Source organism: Entelurus aequoreus, linkage group LG05, assembly GCF_033978785.1.
Source record: "Entelurus aequoreus isolate RoL-2023_Sb linkage group LG05, RoL_Eaeq_v1.1, whole genome shotgun sequence".
Lineage (NCBI taxonomy): Eukaryota > Metazoa > Chordata > Actinopteri > Syngnathiformes > Syngnathidae > Entelurus > Entelurus aequoreus.
This window is the reverse complement of record NC_084735.1, coordinates 8,773,013-8,786,249: the sequence shown is the minus strand read 5'-3', so window position 1 is coordinate 8,786,249 and position 13,237 is coordinate 8,773,013. Positions and strand designations below refer to the sequence as shown.

General features: G+C 30.6%; 1 protein-coding gene across 1 annotated transcript in view; it reads right to left on the bottom strand.

Annotated features, from left to right (window-relative positions):
• LOC133650129 (stAR-related lipid transfer protein 13-like) overlaps positions 1-8,438 on the bottom strand; it is a 105,899-nt gene extending 97,461 nt beyond the window's left edge. The window contains exon 1 of the mRNA XM_062046975.1: positions 8,336-8,438. The gene's annotated coding sequence lies outside the window, so the exon portion shown is untranslated. The remainder of the gene's footprint in view (positions 1-8,335) is intronic.
• Between the last annotated feature and the right edge of the window lie 4,799 nt (positions 8,439-13,237).

Below are 13,237 nucleotides of genomic sequence, written 5' to 3'. Positions count from 1 at the left end.
ATTTGACAAGAACAAAAAAAATTGGCAATAGTGTGATAAAAGTCGGAATTTTATATGACAAATGTCGCCATTTTGCATTAAAAAGTAATAATTTTACATTAAAAAGTCATAATTTTATGAGAAAATATTGCAATATTACAGCAGAAAGAATATGAAGTAATTGTTCCCAATTTCATAAGAAAAAAGTCGACACATTGTGAGAAAAAGACTGCTTTTAGTTTTTTTTTTTTGTTTGTAATTGGTTTTGAATCTTCCTTATTTACTTCAAGTTATTACAATATGTCTCTATAAACAAATTTATTTATTTGAAAAAAAATAATTTTTGCCAAAGGGGATGCGTTCCAATTTTTTACACACACTTGTTATTTCATATGTTGACCAGAGGGGGAGCACTTTTAAAAGCGACACACAGTCCATTTGAAAAATCCCTTCTTTTTGGGACCACCCTCATTTTTATAGATGTCACCAAATGAGACATTGTCTATTAGATGCAATGGTTTTCCGTATTGGGACCACGATTTCGGTACTAACTTGTTCACTGGTCCTCATATGGAAGCTACTTTTCCTTGTTGGTGTCTCAAGAAGGTTGGAAATACAAGAACACACACACAAACACACACACACACACACACACACACACACACACACACACACACATTGTTGTATCTGTTACCTTCTTGAGACCTGAGAAAAATGCCTCTCTCTTTAGGACCAGCCTTTCTAGATATATAAAGAAGTGTATTTACAACATTAATAATATATACATACTATGCAAATATAAAAAAGCTTGTTGTGAAAAATGAGTTGGAATTTCACAAGAAAAAGGTCACAATTTCACAAGATAAACTTAGAATTTTGGCAGTATTATAATAAAAGTCGTCATTTTACTCAACGCAAGTCAAAATTTCACAAGAAAAACGGAACATGTGTGCAATATTATGATAAAAGTTGGAATTTTACTCAATAACAGTCACAATTTTATAAGAAAACTTTACAATTTTGGCAAAATTACGTCAAAAGTCATAATTTTACTGAAAAAATTTCACTATTTTACAACAACAACAAAAATTGCGATATGGTGATAAAAGTCCGAATTTTATATGACAAATGTCACCATTTTGCATTAAAAAGTAATAATTTTTCATTAATTAAAAAAAATAACAATTTCACGAGGAAATATTGCAATATTACAGAAACAGAAAGAATATGAGAAATTGTTCCCAATTTTATAAGAAAAAAGTCGACACATTGTGAAAAAAGACTGCTTTTAGTAAAAAAAAAATTGTGATTTTTTTGGTTTGTAATTGTTTTTTAATCTTCATTATTTACTTTGTTATTACAGTGTGTCACAATATACATATTTATTTTATTTTTTGTATTAATTTTGGCCAAAGGGGGTGCATTTCAATTTCTTACACACACTTGTTATTTCATATGTTGACCAGAGGGGGAGCACTTTATAAAGCGACACACAGTCCATGTGAAAAATCCCTCCTTTTTGGGACCACCCTCATTTTGATAGATGTCACCAAATGAGACATTCTCTATTAGATGCAATGTTATTGGGACCATGATTTATGTCATCACTTGTTCACACCTCCTCATATGGAAGATACTTTTCCTTTTTCATGTCTCAAGAAGGCTAGAAATACAAGAATACACACACACACACATACATTCCTGTAGTTGTTACCTTCTTGAGACCTTAGAAAAATGCCTCCCTCTTTAGGACCAGCCTGTCTAGATATATAAAGAAGTGTATTTACAACATTAATAATATATACATACTATGCAAATATAAAAAAGCTTGTGAAAAATTTGTTGGAATTTCACAAGAAAAAGGTCACAATTTCACAGGAAAAACTTGGAATTTTGGCAGTATTATAATAAAAGTCGTCATTTTACTCAACACAAGTCAAGATTTGACAAGAAAAACTGAACATTTGTGCAATATTATGATAAAAGTTGGAATTTTACTCAATAACAGTCACAGTTTTACAAGAAAAGCTTAAAATTTGGGCAATTTTATGAAAAGAGTCGTAATTTTACTCAACAAAAGTCACAATTTTATAAGAAAATGTAAAATTGTTGGCAATATTGAAATAATAATCTGAATTTTACTTGGCAAAATTATGACAAAAGTCATGATTTTACTCCAAAAAATGTCACTATTTGACAAGAACAAAAAAAATTGGCAATAGTGTGATAAAAGTCGGAATTTTATATGACAAATGTCGCCATTTTGCATTAAAAAGTAATAATTTTACATTAAAAAGTCATAATTTTATGAGAAAATATTGCAATATTACAGAAGCAGAAAGAATATGAAGTAATTGTTCCCAATTTCATAAGAAAAAAGTCGACACATTGTGAGAAAATGACTGCTTTTAGTTCATTTTTTTTGTTTGTAATTGGTTTTGAATCTTCCTTATTTACTTCAAGTTATTACAGTATGTCTCTATATACAAGTTTATTTATTTTTTAAAAAATAATTATTGCCAAAGGGGACGCGTTCTAATTTTTTACACACACTTGTTATTTCATATGTTGACCAGAGGGGGAGCACTTTTAAAAGCGACACACAGTCCATTTGAAAAATCCCTCCTTTTTGGGACCACCCTCATTTTGATAGATGTCACCAAATGAGACATTGTCTATTAGATGCAATGGTTTTCGGTATTGGGACCACGATTTCGGTACTAACTTGTTCACTGGTCCTCATATGGAAGATACTTTTCCTTGTTGGTGTCTCAAGAAGGTTGGAAATACAAGAACACACACACGCATTTTTGTATCTGTTACCTTCTTGAGACCTGAGACCTCTGCCTCCCTCTTTAGGACCAGCCTTTCTAGATATATAAAGAAGTGTATTTACAACATTAATAATATATACATACTATGCAAATATAAAAAAAGCTTGTTGTGAAAAATGAGTTGAAATTTCACAAGAAAAAGGTCACAATTTCACAAGAAAAACTTCGAATTTTGGCAGTATTATAATAAAAGTCGTCATTTTACTCAACGCAAGTCAAAATTTCACAAGAAAAACGGAACATGTGTGCAATATTATGATAAAAGTTGGAATTTTACTCAATAACAGTCACAATTTTATAAGAAAACTTTAAAATGTTGGCAAAATTACGGCAAATGTCATAATTTTACTCAAAAAATGTCACTATTTTACAAGAACAACAAAAAAAGTTTGCAATATGGTGATAAAAGTCCGAATTTTATATGACAAATGTCACCATTTTGCATTAAAAAGTAATAATTTTTCATTAATTTAAAAAAATAACAATTTCACGAGGAAATATTGCAATATTACAGAAACAGAACGAATATGAGAAATTGTTCCCAATTTTATAAGAAAAAAGTCGACACATTGTGAGAAAAAGACTGCTTTTAGTAAAAAAAAAAAATTTTTTTATTTTTAATTGGTTTTTAATCTTCATTATTTACTTCCAAGTTATAACAGTATGTCTCTATATACATTTTTTTTTTTTTTTTTATTAATTTTGGCCAAATGGGGCGCATTTCAATTTCTTACACACACTTGTTATTTCATAACAAGAAACAGAACGAATATGAGAAATTGTTCCCAATTTTATAAGAAAAAATTCGACACATTGTGAAAAAAGACTGCTTTTAGTAAAAAAAAAATTATGATTTTTTGGTTTGTAATTGTTTTTTAATCTTCATTATTTACTTTGTTATTACAGTGTGTCACAATATACATATTTATTTTATTTTTTGTAATAATTTTGGCCAAAGGGGTGCATTTCAATTTCTTACACACACTTGTTATTTCATATGTTGACCAGAGGGGGAGCACTTTTAAAAGCGACACACAGTCTATTTGAAAAATCCCTCCTTTTTGGGACCACCCTCATTTTGCTAGATGTCACCAGCAGGGGTGCAAATGAGACATTGTCTATTAGATGCAATGTTATTGGGACCATGATTTATGTCATCACTTGTTCACACCTCCTCACATGGAAGATACTGTTCCTTCTTCATGTCTCAAGAAGGCTAGAAATACAAGAACACACACACACACGGAGAGAGATGGTAGCATTCATAAAATGTTAACAAGTTGCTCTGAAAAGTACATACAAACCACATTTCAAGGTGCCATGACTTATTTAACGTCAAAGGAGGAAAAAAGTGGGTGAAGATTTAACACTACAAAATAACACAAGCATGTAATGATATCGCATCGGATCCCTATCGGTTTGAAAAAGTCGCATCGGGACACCCCTACTATAGAGTAGGGGTGGAATGTTGGAAAAATCTGGATCAAGTGAGAGGAGTCAAACAGAGAACAAGGGTAGGTATGAAAACACTAACCTATTTACAAAAGCCAAAAGCAGTGAAGTTGGCACGTTGTGTAATTCCACGTCCACGGTTTCCAAAAACTATTTGAAATGTGGACTGGTCAGACCACAGAACACTTTTCCACTTTGCATCAGTCCATCTTAGATGAGCTCGGGGCCCAGCAAAGACGGCGGCGTTTCTGGGTGTTGTTGATAAATGGCTGTGGCTTTGCATAGTGGAGTTTTAACTCGCACTTACAGATGCAGCGACCGACTGTAGTTACTGACAGTGGTTTTCTGAAGTGTTCCTGAGCCCATGTGGTGATATCCTTTACACACTGATGTGGCTTTTTGATGCAGTACCGCCTGAGGGATCCAAGGTGTGTAATATCATGGCTTACGTGCAGTGATTTCTCCAGATTCTCGGAACCTTTTGATGATATTACGGAGCGTAGATGGTGAAATCCCTAAATTCCTTGCAATAGCTGGTTGAGAAATGTTGTCCTTAAACAATTTGCTCAGGCATTTTGTTGACAAAGTGGTGACCCTCGCCCCGTCCTTGTTTGTGAACGACTGAGCACTTCATGGAAGCTACTTGTATACCCAATCATGGCACCCACTTGTTCCCAATTAGCCTGTTCACCCGTGGGATGTTCCAAATAAGTGTTTGAAGAGCATTCCTCAACTTTCTCAGTCTTCTTGCCACTTGTGCCAGCTTTTTTGAAACACCTTGCAGGCATCAAATTCCAAATGAGCTACTATTTGCAAAAAATAACAACGTTTTCCAGTGTGAACATGAAATATCTTGTCTTTGCAGTCTATTCAATTGAATATAAGTTGGAAAGGATTTGCAAATCATTGTATTCTCTTTTTATTTACCATTTACACAACGTGACAACTTCACCGCTTTTGGCTTTTGTATTATTAACAGTCTAGCATTGACTTATGCTGTCTTTAAGTTGAAGTGGAGTGGTAAGTGTTTTCTTTTTATTCCTTAAGTTAAGCCCATGATGCAATACGTTGAATGATGTGGACACGTTTGTTACTGGTTACTCTCTAATACTCACACACACCTTTGTATGTGTAAGTGACACACAACTATAAGTGTACTTGTTTGTATTGACAAATGTGCTGCAATATTGTTCAATGATTATCACATATGTCTATTGTGTGCTTAGCTGCTGTGTAGCTGCCAGCTCCTCGTAGCCTATGACCTACCATGTTACCTTTTTGGAAATGACTTGACTAAAAAAAAGAAGAGATTGTGTGCTTATTGGAGGACATTTAGATGTTAACGATTCTTGTTATAACTTGTGACATAAGGCGAAGAATGAATGTAATTTAACCACTCTGGAGAGGGACAAGCGGTAGAAAAATGGACCGACGGGTGGCTGGACTAAATATTTACATGGACTATTTGCTGCCCTCTAGTGGTGCAATCAGTACAGCCCTGCTACAAACTGAAAATGTAATAAATATCCCGGTTCCATCCATCCATTTTCTACCGCTTGTCCATTTATTGTCAGCAAAACTATCATGTTTCTCATTGTTATCACGGTGTTGTTGAACGTGCCTAAAATATACTCATACACACTTACAGCCATGTTTAAAATTTAAAAAAATTATATATATATTATAATAATAATAAATAAAACATTTTGTTAGGGTTAGGGTTAGGGTTAACCCTAACCCCTAACCCCTAACCCCTAACCCTATATATATATATATATATATATATATATATATATATATATATATATATATATATATATATATATATATATATATATATATATATATATATATATATATATATATATATATATATATATATATATATATATTAAATAATAATATAGTTCTGGCTAATTAAGAGACACATTTTTAAATATGTTTATCTTCTCCTTTCTTTCGTTTTATTTTGTGATAGTTTTATTGTTTTTTTGTAATGACACAGGAGAAAAAAAAAACGGGTGTTGGTGACGTCACCTCCGGTTTATGTGACGTCACGAGAATTCACTTCCTGTGAATGAATGTAATTTAACCACACTGGAGAGGGACAAGAGATATTAAAAAAGAATCAGAACTCTACTTTAAAATGCTGTGTTTTATATATATATATATATATATATATATATATATATATATATATATATATATATATATATATATATATATATATATATATATATATATATATATATATATATATATATATATTAGGGCTACAACAACTAATCGATTAAATCGATTAAAATCGATTATAAAAATAGTTGGCGATTATTTTAGTCATCGATTCACTGGATGTATGCGCATAGCATAGATCCAGTGAATCGATGACTAAAATAATTTTTTTTAAATTATTTTTGTTTAATTTTTAAAAATTTTTTAAAAAATTATAAACTTTTATTTATAAACTGTAACATGTACAAACAGCTGAGAAACAATCATCAAAATAAGTATGGTGCCAGCATGATGTTTTTTTTCAATAAAATACTGTAAAGGATAGAAATGTAGTTTGTCTCTTTTATCTGATTATTAATCGATTAATCGAAGTAATAATCGACAGATTAATCGATTATCAAATTAATCGTTAGTTGCAGCCCTAATATATATATATATATATATATATATATATATATATATATATATATATATGTATACACACACACACATATATATATATATATATATATATATATATATGTATACACACACACACATATATATATATATATATATATATATATATATATATACACACATATATACATATATATATATATATATATATATATATATATATTTATATTTATATATATATATGCTTGTAAATGTTGCAATTTATAAATAAAGGTTTATGAAAAAAAATTTTAAAAGTTGTAGCACATCCTGTGCAGTGTTACAGCGCTTTGTCATTACAGCGTTTATCATAATGAATAGCTTGTTGATTAATTATGTATTTCTATTGAGTTTTATTCACTTTTTGTCAAAGAAAACCCTGTTTTTTACAGCAAAAACCACAAAACATGCAAAATTCCCCTCGCAAAATGATTTTTTATTTTTTATTATTACTATTTATTTTATTTTATATACCTTTATTTATAACTTTCAACATTTACAAACAGTTGATAAATAATAATCAAAGTAAGTATAAAAACAGTACAAAACAGCGCCAGGGGGTTGTAAATTCAAAGTAACTAAAATAGAATGCAATATATGTATATATATATATATATATATATATATATATATATATATATATATATATATATATATATATATATATATATATATATATATATATATATATATATATATATAACAAAGTGCAAAGCCATGGGCTCACTCAATTTCAGTAAATAACTTAAATTTGGAGCACAGCATCGTCGTTTTCACAGCTTTTTGGTTGTTAGAGGTAGAGAGTGTTTTAAAGTAGAGTTCTAATTCTTTTTTAAAAGCACAAAAAACAGGTCGGGTATTGAGAAACTTACATTTATGAATATAAAACTTAGCCAATAGTATAATGAGGTTGCAAAAGTAAAATTCATTTTCTAATTTTTTTTCATACAGTGTATCCCACCGCAACAACAAAAAAATATATATATATATATATATACCTGTATATATATATATATAAGTTTGACCTGGCTCACGTCAAGGCACACACTTCCGGCTTCAGAGTAATAGCGCGGCATGTCACATCCGGTGCAGAGTTTTACAGCGGTTTGTCATTAATACCGTTTATCGTTACATTCCTAATTAAAATAACTAGCTTGTTGATTTATTATGGAGTTTTATAAATTACACTCATTTTCTTTGCCAGCCATTTCACAAAGCTAAGTTAGCTTTTGGATTTATATGACAATATCTAAAAGTACAAGACATCAAAATAACACTCGTATATTTTTTTGTGTGAAACAGTTTGGAAGATCATCATCTGAAGATTATAACACTTCTTCCAGAAGTACAGTATCTACAGGTAAATGCTGACTGTGCGAACATGACTTTAGTCTTCCTACCTCGTCTTCGTCTACCTCAGGTTCATTCCTGCTCGTCCCGCCCAAATGATGATGAGGAGGCGGGACTTCCGGTCTCCTGCTCAGCTGGCGGCGGTGAACATCCGGGTCCCGGGAGAAACCGTCTTTTTTGTCGCAGTCCTCGCTGGAGGATGACGTAGACAACAGCTCGGTGGTCCTCCAGCCAGCGGCCTCAGGGAGGACCCTGCAGGTGCCGCCACCCGCCATGTCATGACGTTTATTGTCCGTCCCTGTGTCAACAACGTCATCGATCAGGGGTGTCCAAACTTTATATTTTTCATTTACAAAACCAAGACAATATATACTTTTTTTTTTTTAACCTTTAGAACTCCCCTCAAGTTTGCAGTTAGAAAAATGTTAAAAAATAAGTTTTTTTTTTTTAAAAAGTTGTATTTTTATTCGACGCTTAAATCTCAAGGTCAACTTCAGGTCTATCTGTCTATTATTATTTTATTTTTTTTACATAAATAATTTTTTTTAATGCGCTTTTTGTCAAATAAAACCCTGTTTTTTTTTATGGCAAAAACCACAAAACATGCAAAATTCCCCCGCAAAAAAAGTGTGAAGTAATTGGAGCCTTAAGTAGATCAACAATTCATTTTGATGCATTATTTTTTAAACAATAATAGTTTAAAACTTTTAAAAAAAATCTACAATTATTCGGGATCCAAATGGGGCCCATTCATAAAATTATCAAAAATATGTCATTCTTTATTTAATTTTTTACTTTTATCACCTATACGTTTTTATTATTTTTGTATTTTTTTCTTTGCTTGTTTTTTTCATGTCTTTTTTGTAAAAAAAAAACACAAAATATGCAATATTACCCCCGAAAAAACATTCTAAGTGGAATATTTGATGTGAAGTAATTGGAGCCTTAAATAGGTTAATAATTCATAACAACATGATATTAAATCATTATTATGTTAAGTAATTAAGGTCCCTATAAATAAAATTGTTTATCCATTCTAACTATTTATTATTTTTAAAGTTTTCTTATTTGTTTGTTGTACGCCCTTTTGTCAAATATTTTTTATGACATATTGCATTAAAAAAAACAAGTTTTCACTGTAAAATGGACGTCTGCTTAAAACAATGTATATAATTAATAATGAAATCCAGAGGCAAATTCCTCCATTATTCACTGTTACAAGCGGCCCTCTGATAACTAACATGTGGCCCTCAACGAAAACCACTTTGACATCCCTGAGCTAAAAGATGTTTCCACGTACCTGAAGGCGAGGAGAGGACTCCACGTCCTCAAGGCTGCACATCAGGAGCCGAGGAATGTCCCTCCTGCGTTACCGCGGCAACATCACAGGTGATGGTCTGTACGAAAGGAACCTCAAGTTCAACACCGCTCCTTGCTGGTGACTTCCAACAACGAAAGCTGTCAAGATCACGCTGGAATTCCCAGCAGCAGATAGTGGTCTTGGTGTCCCGCAAGGAAGGATCCCTCAAGGTTCGAGGACAGGCGGCATGCCGAGTTATGCCTGTCGAGACCTGTTTGAAGACCAGAGACGTCACTGGGGGGCCAGGAGAAAGGTGTTCTGGAAGGTTCATCTGCCAGACCAAAATGGTGACGTACCGGCCCTTTAAGATGCATGTAAGATGACATATTTGATCTTTATCTAAGCATGAATGCTTGACATGATGGATGCACATTGAAGAGGATCTACCTGTGTGGACACGCACTCCTGTCTGCAAAGGGGACACTGGCTGGAACTGGTCTACGTGGGGGCGCAAAGGACAGAATGTTCACAAATTCCTCACTGGCAGGACGTTCACACATCACATTACTAACTTTAACTTAACTTAACTGTACAAGTGCCACTCGACACGTTCGAATATATTTGCAAAGTCCATTCATTGCAGTCGTACTGTTGTACTACTCACTACACACATTAGGTGGACACAAAAAATCGATTCAGATCCGAACCACGATTTTTTTTCATACTGATTCTTAGTCGGTTCATAATTTTAAAAAAATCATTAAAAAAAATCATTAAAAAACAATCATTAAAAAAAAATAAATAAATAAATAAATAAATAAATAAAATAAAATAAAATAAAATTTTTTTTAAAAAAAATGTATATATATATATATATATATATATATATATATATATATATATATATATATATATATATATATATATATATATATATATATATATATATATACATATATATACATATACACATACACGTTAGGTCAGGAAAAACCACAGATGCTATTTCCCACACATATATACATATATATACACACACACACATATATATATATATATATATATATATATATATATATATATATATATATATATATATATATATATATATATATATATATATATATATATATATAAATATATATATATATATATATATATATATATATATATATATATATACACACACACATAGATATACACATATACATATATACACTTATATATATATATATATATATATGTATATATATATATACACACACACATAGATATACACATATACATATATACACTTATATATATATATATATATATATACACGTATGTATATACACATACACATTTATATATATACACACATACACTTATATATATATACACATTTACACACATATACATACACACATATTAGACACACATATATATACACACATACATATATATACACACACATATATATATACACATATATACACACAAATATATTTATGTGTGTATATATATGTGTGTGTATATATATATATATATGTGTGTATATATATATGTGTATATATATATATGTGTATATATATATGTATATATACATGTGTATATATATTTATATATACACATTTACACACATATATATACACACATTATATATATACACGTTATATGTATATTATATATATATTATATATATAATATATATAGTATATATTACAGATGTCCGATAAATGCGTTAAAATGTAATATCGGAAATTATCGGTATCGTTTTTTTTATTATCAGTATCATTTTGTTTTTTTTTTATTTAAAATTTTTTTTTTTTAATTTTATTAAATCCACATAAAAAACACAAGATACACTTACAATTAGTGCACCAACCCAAAAAACCTCCCTCCCCCATTTACACTCATTCACACAAAAGGGTTGTTTCTTTCTGTTATTAATATTCTGCTTCCTACATTATATATCAATATATATCAATACAGTCTGCAAGGGATACAGTCCGTAAGCACACATGATTGTGCGTGCTGCTGCTCCACTAATAATACTAACCTTTAACAGTTAATTTTACAAATTTTCATTAATTACTAGTTTCTATGTGAAGTGAAGTGAAAGTGAATTATATTTATATAGCGCTTTTTCTCAAGTGACTTAAAGCGCTTTACATAGTGAAACCCAATATCTAAGTTACATTTAAACCAGTGTGGGTGTCACTGGGAGCAGGTGGGTAAAGTGTCTTGCCCAAGGACACAACGGCAGTGACTATGATGGCGGGAGCGGGGATCGAACCTGCAACCCTCAAGTTGCTGGCACGGCCGCTCTACCAACTGAGCTATACCGCCCGGTTGGTATAGCTCGGTAATGTAACTGTTTTTATATTTTTTTACTTTCTTTTTTAATCAAGAAAATGTTTTTAATTTATTTATCTTATTTTATTTGATTAATTTTTTTAAAAAGTACCTTATCTTCACCATACCTGGTTGTCCAAATTAGGCATAATAATGTGTTAATTCCACGACTGTATATATCGGTTGATATCGGTATCGGTTGATATCGGTATCGGTAATTAAAGAGTTGGACAATATCGGCATATCGGATATCGGCAAAAAGCCATTATCGGACATCCCTAATATATATATATATATATATATATATATATATATATATATATATATATATATATATATATATATATATATATATATATATATATATATATATATATATATATATATATTTCGTTTTATGGCTATATTTTGACTTGGATTCACTTTTCAGGTCCATTCTTGTAATAGTGGTAGTTTAAGCGTACACACACAGCAGTAATGGCAGTACAATTGAGTACTCACATTTTATTATATCCCAATTTACATTGTAGTTTTATTTCTACTGTTATATATCCATTAAATCATGTATTCTTACTTATTATTATTATTTGTTTATTTTATTTTCAGCATACTTCAATGTTGATGTCACTGCCAAAGCATGGAAATATGGCACCGGCCCTATGGAATGTTAACAATGAAAACACTACAAAATAATAATAATAATAATAACCAATATTTCAGAATAATTTTGTGTAAAATTAACTTATTATGATCTGCATCTTACTGTATAACTGGTACTAGTGATGTGTTTTTTTTTTGTTTTTTTACGGCCTAATTTTTTTGGTAGTTTTGTTTATACTTTTCATATCCCTTAATGCATTTCATTCTCACTTCTTATTTGTGTATTTTTTCTGTATTGTCAAAATTCTCTTGTACTTTTCGGGTGAGGGATCATTCTAACTGGTGACGTCACTGCCAAAACATGGAAATGTAGCACCGCCTTGTGGAGTGTTAACATTGAAAACACAACCAAAAAATATAATTATAGCCAATATTTCAGAATATTCCCCACCAATGGAGTAATATTTGTGTAAATTTAAATTATTCTGATCTAGCTGAGTGCACCTTGTAATGATTGTTTCCTTGATATAAAAAAACTATAACAATGAGCCGGTCTTTTAAAAGTAACGACTCATGTCTAATCAGGTTATTCTCATTTTGATTTCTAATGTAACCTATTTTTATGGACTTGCCTCTTTGTGTTGATAACTTCCTGTTATAAGCTGTTATACAGTATATGCCTTGAGCTCTTATTTTGAAGGCGCTAAGCGCGGAA